At 39.8% G+C, this 16,234-nt stretch overlaps 1 long non-coding RNA gene and 2 other non-coding genes across 3 annotated transcripts; all 3 read right to left on the bottom strand.

Moving 5' to 3' along the window:
- Positions 1–1,535: 1,535 nt before the first annotated feature.
- On the bottom strand, positions 1,536–15,347 carry LOC145450080 (uncharacterized). Its single transcript, XR_013918419.1, has 2 exons — positions 12,208–15,347; positions 1,536–2,176 (listed from the first exon to the last, which is right to left on the bottom strand). It is a non-coding gene; the product is annotated as an uncharacterized LOC145450080 (long non-coding RNA).
- Positions 2,963–3,045, bottom strand: Trnal-uaa (transfer RNA leucine (anticodon UAA)). The gene has a single exon. It is a non-coding gene; the product is annotated as a tRNA-Leu (tRNA).
- A 790-nt stretch (positions 15,348–16,137) lies between the features above and the next one.
- Positions 16,138–16,209, bottom strand: Trnap-ugg (transfer RNA proline (anticodon UGG)). The gene has a single exon. It is a non-coding gene; the product is annotated as a tRNA-Pro (tRNA).
- Between the last annotated feature and the right edge of the window lie 25 nt (positions 16,210–16,234).

The raw sequence follows: 16,234 nt of genomic DNA on the forward strand, positions 1-16,234 counted from the left end.
TTTGATAATAACTTGCTTCCGAGAAATAAATAACATTCATTATACGTTAGATGATACTTTTCCTTGATATTCTATTATGTGTATTTAGGGCTTATGCGACATCACCATGTTGGCGACAGGCCTGATTTGAACACACTAATTTCGCGAATTAAACTTATCGCTCAACACGGACACTCAATGAAGAGCGCCCCGGAGACCCACATAAATGCTCCACAATTCTTGACATATAATATACTGAGCATATAATAAGATGACAAAACAGTAGTATTATACACAGTCTTTATACGCGCCCCAATCAGCGTCGAGTATTTGATCACGTGACATCTGTTAGCCAATCAGAATGCAGAACAATGTGGGCGTGGTTCCAATACGAGAGAGGTTTTGGTTGTGCGAGAGATGGCATAGTTCCAGTCCAGTAACGCTGAGATATTTATTACGTCATTACGTAAGTTGATTACCTTCAATTGCGTATTGCACATATCCATGATCACGTCACATGCGATTACTTTAGTTATTACGAGAGCGGCTTTGCTTAGTTTCAGTAATGCTGAGATATGATTACGTTATGATTGCGTCTAGTTCCAGTCCAATAACACTGAGAAATACGTCATTATGATTGTGTAGTTAAAGCATGTTCATGATTACGTCATATGCGTGGTTGATTACTTTAGTAACGCTGAGATATGATTACGTTAATATTGCGTTGATTGCCTTTGCAGTTGAAGCAAGTGCAAGGTAATATATAACGTGTAATATTTATTACATGATTATTCGCTGTAGGCTGTAGATTGAATATGTCAAAGATTACTGCTAATGATATATACGTCATAATGGATCGAATTGACCTGATGAACTGGTATAGGTTTGCACGTGAAAAACTTGAGCTATCTGACAATGAAATTGCCGAATGTCAATACATGGATTGCTATAACTTAACTGAGCAACGATATCAAATGATACAGTTATGGATTCGTAAAAATGGTCGTTACGCTACGATGAACAAACTTGAAGAATTAGTTCATAGCTGTCAGATACCTTCGAATAGTAATTCAAATGCTCTGAAAGACATAACGTACTAAGAGGAGAATTGCGCGGACTAGTGAATATGCTCTCAGAAGACTTCAATATCGGTTTATTCGTAATCATATGCTCATCTATGCGAAACTGTTATTGCTTTTACATCGCAAATCAAAAAAAAGGATTCTGATATCAAGAAAGTGTGCCAAGATCTCAAAGAAGCTCTACGCCTTGTTCTGAACGATTAGTAAATGTTCTTGTTGGTTATTAATAAACTGCTCATGTGATTGTGTAAAATGTGTTATAAAAGTCACTCGACGGAAGTGAATAGACACGTCTGAACCTGTCTGTATTGCAGCATATTAGAGATAGATTGTGCAATAACCTCTACGGAGAGTACTAAACTTGAGTGACCTGCTTATAAACACAAAGCTGCTCTACAGGGCTAAGCAATTAAATAACCTCATATGCTATCTTGATATAAGTCTATCAGCACTGAAAATCATCGAACACAACAATCATAATCACAGGAAGCTTTTATTTCCACTCACATAGCAATAAAACAATTGATATCGCATTGAGCGCGCTTCCGAGACAATTCAAAATTGCTGAGAATTGTTTGGCATCCATCTGCGATTGCCGTATTGCGTATTGCTATTTGGAAAGGTTCCATTAGCATTGCCAGCATTCCGGAAACTTGCATTGGCATTCGGCATCCCACCATTCGAATACCCAGCAAAGTTACCATAACCATTTGGAAATCCCGCTTTAGCGCGATCCATAGGCTGTATTTGACCATTCGGCGCAATGTAACGCGATGTTTCTTGTAAAATCCACCCCAGCGGTGAATTTTCTACGTCATCGACGACGTTCGACGGAGAATATAATATATATTCATCAGCGAGATTGATTTGCTGAAAGTATTCGATACCTTCTCGAGTGTAACACGCAACGAGCTTCCCATTATGAGTTAAACTTGCTTTGAATCGTTGAATTGCGCCATTCGTTGGAAACACACGTACTTGTCGAGGATCAATCAGCTGATCGTCTGCAGTTTCGATTCGAAGCTTCGATATGTTATTGAAAATGTAAATGTCTTTCCGAAGAGGTCCTTCTGGGAGTTGCGACTCGGCTCTAATTGCTATAGACATGATTCGATCTAAACAAAAAATACACACATTAAAGATTCAACGAAAACTGCTATGCGGTATACGAATAAGCACGTTGCGAAAGAACTTAGAATCCTTTGCTAATTTCATGATCAGAGGACAGGAAGGATTGAGTCTAGCATGCTCGCTCCAGACATCTGTACAATTTGTCAAGTTATCAAACAATTGACCACAAATGTAGCACTTGACGTGATTGTTGAATCCTAAGTGGAATAGTCCACAAGTCGCGAGTTCAAATGCACTAACTCTGAAATTCTCTTTATGAGACTCGAATGATTGCAAGCGTCTATCGAAATTCATTTTACGAAAGACGGGTTGATTTAATAAATCACAAGGTTCATATAGTATTTCGCCCTCGGAATTCTTTATTGATTGATGCGTTCCGCACGGCTTGATCTTTTCCATGTCTCTTGAATAGAACTGAAATTATGCACTAGCTACTGTGGTTTTATAGACCTCGGCGTCTTCTCTGATTTTTTAAAAATTTAAAATGATTGAATGTCTCGCACATTGCGCAGCTGTTTCGCAACTGTCACAGATTCAAATTCAACGTTCACGCCGCAGCTGTTATTTTTTAAATTTAAAATGATTATCTCGAACGTTGCGCAACTGTTTCGCAACAGCCGCAGATTCAAATTCAACGCCGCAGCTGTTATTTTTTAAACTTAAATTATCTCGAACGTTGCGCAACTGTCAACTGCCGCAGTTTCATAGCCGCAGCTGTCAACGTTAGTTTCAGAGGCGCAGGCATGCGCGTTTATTGTGATCGCAAACAGTACTAGGTGTGGGATTCGAACCCACGTGAACACTTGCTCATTGGAACTTAAACCCAACGCCTTAACCACTCGGCCAACCCAGTATTTATTCGCGTTGTTTAGCCTCAGCTATGCGACTACTATTTAGAGATCGCAGTCATTTGCGTTTTTGATATTATAGAGTATTACGATTGAATCGCTACGAGTAACGCACTGTTGTCTAACTCATTGGGGAATTGATTATAACGGCGCATTTAGAGTTAGCAATGCTAAGTTCCACTACGTTCGAACAGCTGCGTTTTGTTATTGTCGAGTATCGCGCAGACGTCGTTAGGGAATAGATTTAGATACGCTCAGTATTTCGAATACGGCGGACTTTAGTTATTGAGTATTGAGAATGAATACTGAACAAGCCGTAAATGACGAGATGGAACAAGTCGCAGTAGATAACGAAAGTAGTACGACTCAAGTTGACGTGATTGACATCACCGGTGATGATAGCAGTGAAGCTAAATCAACCAGCGAAGGTTTTGATTGGCAAAACACTCAACCTTTTGTTAAAATTCGACGTACGGATGAGAATAGTCAAGAGCCTCCAATCAAAATTCGTCGTACGGAAGCGGCGCGTGCAGAGATACGCAAAATTATGAAAAATGGTCATTTTGGTGTAGCACCTTCGAACAAGCGATCCATCCGAGAAGATACAGAAACAGCGATGTTAAGTGGGCTGTCTGATGATGATTCGCCAATGATATCGAATATTAGATCATTAGCTAGTGATCAAAGTGCCTCGTCTGATTCAACAAATGATAGTGCTCGTAGGCGCTCTGTGATTTCTGTTATTCGAGTGTTGCGCGAATCCAGTACGAGTGAAATTCTGGCAAGTGATTATATGAGAAGTCGAAAATTCAATAAAGTGATCGAAAAGTTAAGTCCTCAACCTACGATTCAAAATGCTGTGTTTTTGTATTCTGCGCTTGAAGAAAATATCACCGAAATTTGGTATGCCGGTCAAATGCGTAGTCTTAATTTCCTCAGGGCCGCGCTCGTTGTTTCTATCTTTGAAGGTTATGTTCGCCGCAGAGATATAGCCCCGAATTTTTGGTTTGAGGGTGATTGTCACTCTGGTAAAGAAATACTGACTCATATGTTTTTCACTAGTGATGTAGCAAACTATGTATTGAGTACTTTGGAAAAGTTGGATGCATTCAGATATTACGATGCCGACAAATCTATTTGTATGTTTCCGAATTGCGCTAGTATTTTCATGAATAATGCTGCTCTCCAAGAGACTATTATGACAGTACAACGCACAGCTGTGAACTGCGATTATGGCTTGATTAAGCCTGCCTCTTTCTGGATGTTTTGTGATGTGAAAAATGGCTCTGAGATCATGACTGAAAAGTACCCACTATCATTTGCCGGAAAAACTGTTGTCGTAAAATTTGGAAATAAACTTTACGATCCGTCAGTAGAAGCATTGAATAGTCATGGTCGTGATACTGTTCTGTATTCGTTATTGAATCGTACTTCAGTAAAAACTCGCAACGGCAATGAAGTAGAAACTGATATGCATGCAATGAGTTTCTATGCTAAATTTCGTGATATCAAACGTACTTACGAGGAATGTGAATGAATTTGATGCATGTTGATTTAGTACTAATATTTTGATGCATGTTGATACAGTGCTAATTCAATCTTTTTTGTTCGCAGCTCAGTATGGATAACTTCATTGACATAAGTGACTTGCTAGATATGAACGCACCTCATCAAAGTGTAACGATGCAGGCTCCGAGAAAAGACATGAACAAAATATACCAGAGTCAAAATGAAAGTCGAAAGCGCTCGCGTCAAGACACTATGTCTTTGATCGAAGGTCTAGTTGACGACGATTTGAAGATGGAAGCTATGTGGAATCGACTTGTTTCGATGGAAGTATTTGACCAAGACTACTCAAAAAATTTTCTAAACATAATTAAAAACACCATGAAAGACATTGAAAAACTATCTAGTGACTCGAATGCTTGCATTGTTGAGATTCAGCGTCTTGAAAAAATTAAGTTTGTGTTTCTATACGGTGTAATTAAATGTAAACTGCGCTTGAAATATGGATTCAATTTCTAATATATGTACTGACTATTGTCTTGATATTTTTCAGATACTAGTATCTATGGCGCGACGCAGGCGATATGGAGATCGTGGGTTTCTGGTCGATGAAACGCTGGGTTTCGAACAAGACGGCATTGAGGTGATTGAAAGACACTACGATTCCATCATCGATTCGACATGGACTTCAAGAAACAACTTACGAGAAATCATCAACATTCGAATGGTCGGAAGAGGTCCGCTCGAAATTCACGCGCGTATTGCAGACATTTACCCCAGAAGATATCGTCAGTTCAAGATGAATTTCGCGTATGGGTACTTATTATTCAACCGTGACACATCCAGATATAGTTATTATCATCCTCAGAGTTCTCAAGCGGTTTTTAATGTCCCGAAAACTATCATATCGCGCGAAGATTTCGATTCCGTTACGAATGAGATCGATTTGACGGCAGGTTTTGAATATGCCAATCGAGTGCGACCAGATACGAAATTCTACTGTGCTGATGTGTTGCATATTTCCATTTACATTTATGAAATGGATAGAGCTTTACTCGGTGGAAGTACTTCCATTTCCCCGGAGATGCAAGCATTAAGCAAATGTAGACATATCATGACTTTCCTGCGTAATCGTAAAGGCAAAGCATATGACGATTCTTTATGTATTTTCCGATGCGTTTCATATAGTATGAAAAAAGCGCGTAATGAAACACATGTTCGGCAATTAGCCGCGCAATTCACAGCCCGTTACGATATCTCGACTGAGAACGGAGTAGCTTTTGAAGACTTATCAAAAGTTGAGGATTGTTTTCAAGTTCAAATACTGCTTTATGAAAAACGTAATCAAGACACAGTCATGCTGCGTAATTCTCATGCTAATGGAATGACTATACCTATTCACATGCAAGATCATCACTGTTGCCTGATTATGGACCTAACATTGTACACGTCTACCTATATGTGCGACAAGTGTAAATTTTTCTTTACTAGAAAAAATAATTTGCTAGAGCATATGAAAAGCATTGATTGTGAGCGTCCCCAAAAACAGCGACACGGTTTCGGTATTTATCGCCCTAAGATGACTGTGTTTGAGCGAATGGCCGAACAAGGAATTTTGGTTAGCCCTGAAAAACGATATTACCCCTTCAGAATCGCTTATGATTTTGAGAGTTTACTAGAAAAAGAAAATCTTCGAGCTGACACACCGAAAGTCGAAATTGTTAATAAGCATGTCGCGGTATCGGTATCTCTCTCAGATAATGTTACGAATGAAACGCATACACTCATTTCCAACGGTGATCCCAACGTTTTAATTAACGATATGGTGGCAAAACTGTATGAAATTCAAAACATCGCATCTTCGCATATGCGGCAGTTATTTGAAGAAGAATTGAAAGATTTTCGCATGTTAATAGAGCATCGCAATGCAATTGAACCAGGCAAAACTCGCTATTTAGATCGCTTGTATCGTCACTTCGAAATTTGGTTGGATCAAATACCTGTGATTGGATTCAACTCGGCTCGTTACGACTTGAATCTTTGTAAAAAATATTTGATTCCTATACTGCAAGAAGAAAGTGGATTTTTCGTTTTGAAACGAAACAGCGCATATCTGACCATCAGTACCAACCGATTGAAATTCCTTGACATTTCGCTGTTTCTGTCACCGGGTTATAGTTTGGATGCGTACTTGAAAATTTATGGAAATGGCGTGGACAAAAAATTTTATTTTCCATACGAGTACATGACTTGTATTGATAAATTGAATGACACGCAATTGCCTTCACACGAAATGTTCTATAGCAGTCATCGAGGCACTAATATCACCGCGGCGCAATACCAAGAATGCGTAGATATGTGGAATCGTCTGCAAATGAAAACCATGCGAGACTTTCTAACTTTTTATAACGAAAGTGACGTGATTGGCTTTCTGGTTGCGTTAGGTAATAACGCTGCCTTTTATCAAAAGTTGGGTATCGACATGTTCAAATCTGCTATCAGCTTACCAAGCATAGCCAATCGACTCATGTTTGCGGAATGTTATGACATCGCACTGTTCAGTAAAGCGAATGCTGATCTCCATCAAACTGTAGTGAACAATCTATTTGGCGGTTTGTCACAAATATCAACACGTTTTGCAATGAAAGACGAAACGAAAATTCGTGAAATACAGTACGGCGACGCAGCGAAATACGTGAAAAAGATAATCGGATATGACGCAAATTCGCTCTACCTCGCATCCATCGATCAATGCATGCCGTGTGGATTTCCAATCAGGTGGTTGTATGACGAAACCAAACAAAAATTTCACAGAAAGCCAATTTACCCTGCGATGGCAGAACTCGAATGGCTTACTTATGAAAGTTATCAACGCGGTATTTCAATTCAACACGCCTGGAATGGCAAGCAAGCTAAACTTGGTTCGCGTCAAATTTCGGTTGATGGCTTTTCGCTTGAATATCAATTGATATTCCAATATCATGGGTGTTTTTTTCATTTTTGCGATCGCTGCTATAAGGACGACGCAAACATTGAGCGACGTATTAAAACAGAAGAAATTACTGCCTATCTCGAAGAGTTGGGATACACGATAATATCAATACGCGAATGTGAATGGAATCGCATGAAACTCAACCCTGACATTGCGCAGTTTGTTTCGTCACTACAAAGAAATGTAACAAAAGAATATTATCTCACTGCGAATCAACTATTAGATCGCGTATTTCATCAACAGTTCTTTGGTGCATTGGAAGTCGATGCGTACTGCCCCGATGAATTAAAAGCAAAATATGCAGAATTTCCGCCATTTTGTAAACATATCTCGGTGGATTTATGCGATGTCGGCGAACATATGCGCGAATATGCCCGTCAAAACAACGTGAAATTTCCAAAGAAGTTTTTGGGCTCTAGTTATTTCACTGAGAAACAACTAATTACAAGTGATTTGTTGGGTTGGTACATGGATCACGGAATGATTATTTCACGCATATATCAAGCCGTGGAATACGAAGCAAAACGACCATTTCAAAAGTTTGTAAATTCTGTCGTAACGCAAAGGCGAAAGGGTGATGTAACCCCTAAAGACCCAGCACGTGAAATGGAGGCCTTAACCTTCAAGCTCTGCGGAAATTCCGCGTTCGGGTCCACTATACAGAACCCAATGAAGTACAGAAACCATACTTATGTAAAAAGTGATGAGTTGAAATCACACATTCAGAAAAAAAACTTTATTGACGCCGATGAACTTTCTGAAGATCTGATCGAGGTTAGCTCGTTACCAGATTCAATTGACGTTGATCAACCGATCATTGTAGGTCTATTCATCTTCAACTCCAGTAAATTGCGCATGCTTTCGTTTCTGTATGACTTTTTACATGAGTATTTAGAGGAATGCGACTTCAGTTATTTGGAGGGAGATACTGATAGCCAATATTTGAGTTTATCAGCTGATTCAATCTACTCCCTGATTAAACCTTCGCGAAGGAAAGAATTTTTTCAAGTTCATGATGAATGGCTCATACAGAGAGCTTGCGCGCTGCATCGAGCAGACTTTGAGCGTGATCCGATCGCTTTCAAAACCACCGAACCGTGCTGTATCGCTGCTTACAATTATGCTAAACGAATTCCTGGTCTGTTTAAAGTAGAATGGGAGGGTCACGGGTTTATTGGATTGAACTCGAAAACGTATTACTGCAAGGGTGAGACTGATAAATATTCATCCAAAGGTTTGAGTAAATCCGCCTCTAAGACCTTCAAGGATTTTGAAGGCGTGTTGCAAAACCGTTCCACTTGCGGAGGGATTAATTCTGGGTTTCGCTGTTTCAATGGTAATATTTTTACTTATAAGCAATATCGTTCTGCTTTGTCGTATGGTTACTATAAAAGAGTTGTTTTGCCGGATGGCATACATACTGTACCGCTTTCATTGTAATAAAATGAACCGTGCACGTGTTTTATACTCGCCTCTTCGTATGATAATTAGTGGAGCATCGTCCAGTGGAAAAACAGTTTTCGCCTATAGAATCATACAAAATGCCGACAAGCTCATCGTACCTCGACCGAGAAAGATCATCTGGTTATATAATAACTATCAACCGTTGTATGATAAGATGAAAGGAGTGCAATTTTACAAGGGTCTAGACAAGTTGAAAGATTTACAGAGAGCTAATAGTGAACATACGTTAATTGTGCTAGATGACATGATGACGCAAGCAAGTCAAGTGCGTGAACTGTTCACCAGATACAGTCATCACATGTCGCTCTCAGTGGTGTTTCTCTGTCAAAATCTATTTCACCGAGGAGCAGGCTTCCGTGACATTACGCTGTCTAGCAACTATATTGTCATCATGAAAAATCCTCGTGATTCTGCCCAGATTCGATATCTTTCACGTCAAATGTTTCCAGATAAACCAAATTTTCTCACGGAAGCTTACAAGAGAGCAACTCGTAAGCCTTATAGTTATATCATGGTCGATTTGACGCAGGAAACACCCGAACAGTATCGACTTCGCAGCAACATTTTTCCAAGCGAACGTATGACCGTGTATTCGGAATAAATAGCGCTGTACTCGAACATTCACTATCATTCGCAATGGCGAGGTCACGCGGTGTTTTGAAAAAAACTTTAAATAATCATCTTATCAAGTTGAAGCTGTTAAAGAGTGCTAAAAAGAAGGAGCGTAACGAGTTATTAACTCACAAAGCTTTTACTACCTGTGTGTGTGAGTGTCTTCGTAATCTTGTCTCGGGTAATATAGCTATTTCAAGTACGAGTAAGGCACGACTGAAGAAGCATAAAACTAACATTCGCAAAGTGCTGTGCTGTAAATCTCAAAAACAGAAGCAAAAAGTATTTCAAAAGTGTGGCTTTTTATCCGGTGAATATATATGTGATTCGATTCGATTCATGATCTAACTTTAATGATTTATAGCGATCTTAAGTGCTGCAATTCCGATTATTGGAAGTCTGTTAGGTGGATTGACTAGACATGCGTGAATTGTACTTCCCGCCTTTACAATCAAAAGACGCCTACGAAAAGAAATTCAATGAACATATCGCAAGCATCAGGGACTCTGATTTGACACGCACCGAAAAATTAGCACTATTTCAACACGGCATTAGACTATTGAGAAATCTACGTGCAAATAAGAAATTGATCAAGTCGTCGTCCCGCGCACCCGCAGCGCCCGCTACCGATGAAACAATTGCCGCGTCGCATCCGCCCGGAGCGGCGCCCGCTATTAATAACACATTTGACGCGACACCTCCACCCGCAACACCCGAGATTTGGAGCAATTACGAAGCGGTAACTCCACCCCATACACCTAAAACTTCAAAGAAAAAAGTTAAAAAGAAGAAAGCCAATAAACCTCCAGTTAATTGGCAAAGCATTGACGGTCCGCGCAAACGAAAGCCGAATCAACGCTACACAGGAAAGTTATGGACATGACGCTAGCGAGAGACTATTTCGATCCCCGCACACCAAACTCCTATAGAGGAGCTTATTTACAGAAAGACAAAGAATGGTTGAAATCAGAACAAAGTTATACCCTGCATTTTCCTATACGAAAAAAATTTACTCGCGAGAAGGTGGTGGTCTCTGGAATTGATAGTCAGTTTCAAAGCGATTTGATTGATGTGCAGTCTATTTCTAAATACAATCGTGGATTTAGATATCTGGCTTTGGTTATTGATACGTTTTCAAAGTTTGTGTGGTTGATTCCAATTAAAGATAAAACTGGTCGCAGTATGATTTCTGCTTTCCGACAAGTGTTCAATGAGAGGCTGCCTTTAGTGTTGCAGACTGATAGAGGTACAGAATATACCAATCGAGCTTTTCAAAACTTTCTCAAGAAAAATAAAGTTCGTTACTTTTACACAAAAAGCGAATTGAAGTCGTCTCTCGCCGAGCGCTGTATTAGGACTTTCAAGGCAATCTTGTACCGCTATTTCACAAAGAATAACACCAGTAAATACATCGACGTGCTACAGGATTTCGTATATTCCTATAATCACACCAAACATACGTCGTTAGGTATGGCTCCTAGTCAAGTCAATTCACACAATCAAGAAGCTATTTGGCAAAAAATGTACGGGTTTCGACAAGCTACACTTCCCACACTAACGAAAGGAACAGCCGTACGCATTTCGAAAATTCGCGGGCTTTTTGAAAAGAGCAGTAGACCCAATTGGACAACTGAGATATTTTATATCATCGACGCAATGGCTGGTGACCCTCCGATGTATCGCTTGCGTGACTATAATCATGACGTCATCGACGGGAGGTTTTACAGAGAAGAACTACAGGTGGTGACCGAACCTACAGAGTGGCGTATTGAAAAGATTATAAAGAGACGTCAACGCGGCAAACAGCGTCAGTATTTAGTGAAATGGCTAGGATATGGACCAGAATTCAATTCCTGGGTCGATCAAAAAGATATCGTCAAACCGTAACTTTTATCAATTCATCGCTCAAGTCCTGGTTATATTGATCATAGTGATATTTTCACTCTACAATTTAACAATCGTTCAAGAAAACAAGGAGCTTTGGGTATCGTTATTATCGTCGTGTGTGGGTTATATGTTACCAGCTCCAAAAATACCTAAACTATGAGTTATGTGACGTTATTTTCCAATGCTTCTATGGACATGTTTCCTGGCAATACAACCGCAGAATATGTCAACGAAATGCAGACGGCAAGAAATGTAGAGAGAAATGAAGTCGCTCTGACGGAGATCAGTTTTCCAAGAGATTTTGAAAAACGCATCGATTCACAAGTTTCTTTCGGATTCCAAATTATGGGTATCGAACAAAGCTTTAGACGATTCCGCCTGAAAATTGGACAATATGACTCGCTCTACGCCATGTTAAAAACCATAGAAAGTATCAACCCCGATGTAGCAGTAAAATGTTTTCCTGAGAGCAATACCCTAACTGTGTCAATTCCACACGAAGACATCACAGATATCTTTTATCCAGGAGTGGATACGCAATGCAATATCGTGACTGCAGAGAACGATTATACAGCAACGTTGAAGAATATAGAAATTCCAGATGGCTACACTCTCGCGACTTTCGTGTTACCAAATACAGCAGCGCTATCCGCATATTCTTTCTCAAAGAAAAAAATACATTTCAATTTCGATATAACACCCTTACCGTCGATTGACTTTGTATACGTTCATTGCGATATTATTGAACCGCAAGAATCCAATGGTACATTACAGCGCCTATTGCGAGTGGTGAAAGTCGAGGGAGATAAGAAGGCGTTTTCCAAATACTACATAAAGCCTTTCTTTTTCCCTGTAAATATAAATAGATTGGAACGTATAAAAATATCTTTGTTGAATGATAAGGGTGAAAAAATTCCTTTTCGGAGTGCACCGTCTAGTGCTGTACTGCAATTTCGAAAGCGTGCTATTGCGTTATGAAATACATTCACATTAGCAGTTCGAAATCGGATTTTGTACTTGACTTGGCGCGTCCCATCACTGGAAAATGGGAGTTGGGGCTTGCAGAATTTTCAGTTCGTAATCAGTTTCAAGCTACTTTACCCCATTTCAATGGATTGTTATGGGAATTTCAAGAGGAAAAATCATCTGCTCTGTTGGCAGCGCAAAGCAATAATTATTTTTTCTATCCCAATGGGGATTATTATGATTTCAAAAGCTTGATCGATAGAATCAATCGTACTCAGACAAAGGTATGGATAAACCAGCTGTCAAGCTCCACGGCTATGCTAGTCATTCCACCTAGCGAAGCAGGTGCCTTTCCGAATTTCCGAAGAAATCCAAAGAGAATCAGAAATCCGGTTTACACATATGGAAATCTTAAAGAACAAAATTTACCGCAAGGAAAATATTTAACTTCGCAAATGTTCTTGAGAGATAGCATCGCACCCATAAGTAATTTATTGGTCTATACCGATCTCATTCGACCGCAAACAGTCGGCGATACGAATGCACCGCTATTGCGAAATATCCCTATCACAGCAGCTAACAATGAATACCAACATCACATTTTTGAGAAAATCTACTTTTTCCCTATGATTGCGGAATATGCCAATCGAATTCGAATTAGTATTAGAGACGATAAAGGTGCATCTATAAATCTGAATGGTTCTGTAGTTCATATCACACTTGCTTTACGTCACGATGAGAGCACATTACTGTTGTGATCGTGAAGCTTTTCAACACTATTATCGAAATCAAAGCGGAGGGGACATAAACTACTTTCGAGGTCGAGTGCAAAGAGGTCACGGTCTAGGTAATCTATTTCGCAGTTTGGGACGTAGTGTGGTACCCTTGATTTCCAAAGGAGCAAAAGCTCTGGGTAGACAACTACTTCACACTGGGGCTGAAGTCGCTTCTGATGTATTGGGAGGACAAAACATTGGAGAAAGCTTTAAAATCAGAGGAAAGCAAGCTGCTAGTCAAGCACTTGATAATTTCCTAGGGAAGAGAAAAGCACCTAAAAAGAAAAATATCAAACGAAAAAAACGTCGCCGGGATATTTTTGATTAAATACAACTAGCAACCCTTCCTCTTTTCATTTACAAGTAGACCCACGGAACATGACGGAGCTGATTCATAGCAAATCTGCTGAGGGTATTCATCCGTCCTTAGATCTTTTCCAGATACCACCTACTCAGACCAGTGTAGAGAAAAAACGTATCATTAAGATACCCCCTGTTTCGGACAATGAATCCGTCATCACTTTCAGATACGAGGGGTGTGGAGATTTCATAGATCTAAGCGAATCTTATTTTTTATTTCGTTTGAAACTGCTGAAAGGCGATGCGGATTTAGTTGCAAATGATGATATTGGCGTTGTCAATAACATTTTAGATTCAATGATTTCACAACTTCACATTAAAGTTGGAAATCACACGATCAAGCAGGATATAAAACTACAGGCGTATTCAGCCTACTTGAACTATCTGTTCGCCCCACAAGACGTACAAAAGTCAACGCTTTTGACACAGGGTTGGGTCAAAGATACCCCTGAGCAATTAGATGATAAGGCTATAGGCGATGCTGCAGCTAACAAAGGTCACAACGCGAGAAGTTTGCCTTTTGCAACCAGTAAAGTTGTTGAAATAAGAGGCCGAATCCATCACGGATTATGCTTACAAGACCGTTACATTCTGGATGAGGTACCCTTGGAGTTCGAACTCACTTTGAATCCGAAAAGTTTCTTTCTGTTTGGATTGAATACTAGCAATTTCAAAATTATTAAAAAAGAGCTGCAATTGTGTGGTGTGAAAGTAAGCGAAGATGTGAAATCCGCAATGATGGTCGATGCTCCAGCTAGATATCCGTTTATGGACATGAAGCTTTTGACAAGAACTTTCGCAGCTGACACCACTCAAATCGATATTGGTAATCTGTATTCGGGTACTCTACCGACTCGTTTAATCATCGGTATGGTAGCGACTAAGGCATTCCAGGGTGCGTTCGATAAAAATCCATACAACTTTATTCATAACAAAATGAAGCGTGTCGAATTGAAAGTCAATGGTTTCCTGATACCGGAAGGTGGATACGAACTTGATTTTGAAAACAATCACTATTCTGAAGCCTATCTCAATATGGTTCAAGGCATAGGAGCTCTCGAAAAACAGATCGGAGTCCTTACCCCGAAGGAATTCGCTAATGGATATACTCTTCTAGTATATAACTTGCGAGCTGATGATTTAGACGACTGTTTCGAACTGCAGAAAAGTGGTACACTTAGTCTGCGCATCACTTTTCCTGCTGATGGTGTCGCGAGCGAAACAACTCTGCTTTGTTTCATGGAATTTCAAAAAATACTGGAAATAAGTCAAGCTCGCACCGTTACTGTAATATGAACGGACTAGAAATAGATGAAATATTGTATAGTTACGATTCCACCAAACGACATTATCTAGGAAATTTTCCTATTGATCGACTTCCTCGGCGACCGAAACCTCCCTACTCATTAATCATTAATTATGACGAGGCCGACGAACCAGGAAGTCACTGGGTATGCATCTACGCTGATGAATATGGAACTCATTTTCACGACAGCTTCGGCATAACTCCGTTCAGAAACGAAATACCCTGTTTCCTAGAACCTGAAAAGTATACCAGTTCGATCAAACCATTACAACACAAACGTTCAGAGGCTTGCGGAGCACACGCAATTTCATTCCTTAGCTGCCGCAGTGATGGTATGAACACGCTGTCTTATTTAGACCACTTCGGAAAAGATAAGAAACACAACGATAGTATAGTCTGGGACTTTGTTCAAAGAATTAAACGAAATGCGAGCAAATAGCTTCACTGTCATACAGTACTTTGGAGATGAGAAGATTCGACTGAAAATCAGAGAAAAAATCATTGTAATGAATCCTGAACGCATTCACAGACTTTCATCTGATAGCTTTCATATACGTATTTATCCGCATGACCGAGATATTACATTATTCATTGGAACTGATTGGTTGCCTGTACGCTTTCCTAATCATTGTATGTACATAGACGTGTTATCGAAACATAGAATTGTACAGCAAATCAGTGAAGAATTTGTTGTTTTTCGTAGACTAAAAATCTGGGAATCTCTGACTAGATCGCGTATATAAATGGAAGATGTCGATGATATCTTAGCTGTCGTGTTCATCGTACTGCTTACTATTTGTTGTATACTGGAATGGGTATCATGTTGCTGTCAAGAACGTGAACAAGCTAGTGAAGCATGACCATGGCAAGAATTTCTGTTGCTACTCAGTTTGAGTCGTGTCGTAATTACGAGGAAATGATTGTATTACCTAACGTGAGATCAATTACCATTCCCTACACGTGTATACTTTTCCATTATGATAATAGAATTGTAGTGAAACCCATTGAAGATTGTGTTACATACCCATCGCGTAATATCATTGTCTGTAAAGACGAACATTATCGTGTGCTTTATAAATCGTGCTTGGTCATTGATTTCAAGGGCAAGGCCATTGTTGTTGGTAATATAATCCTATTTCAAGCGTTTTGTGATGGTCGTTTCATAGCTCAATAAATCACTGACTCGTGTTCGGGCGTGTTTGAGGCGCATTAGATAGTAGCAAAATGCAGATTCGTCCGGGATTTGAACCCGGGACCTCTCGCTCCCAAAGCGAGCATCATACCCCTAGACCAACGAATCAGCGCACAAGTCAAGTTGCATCAGA

Source organism: Botryllus schlosseri, chromosome 11 (assembly GCF_051294905.1).
Source record: "Botryllus schlosseri isolate E-star chromosome 11, Bs_hap1, whole genome shotgun sequence".
NCBI classification, from domain to species: domain Eukaryota; kingdom Metazoa; phylum Chordata; class Ascidiacea; order Stolidobranchia; family Styelidae; genus Botryllus; species Botryllus schlosseri.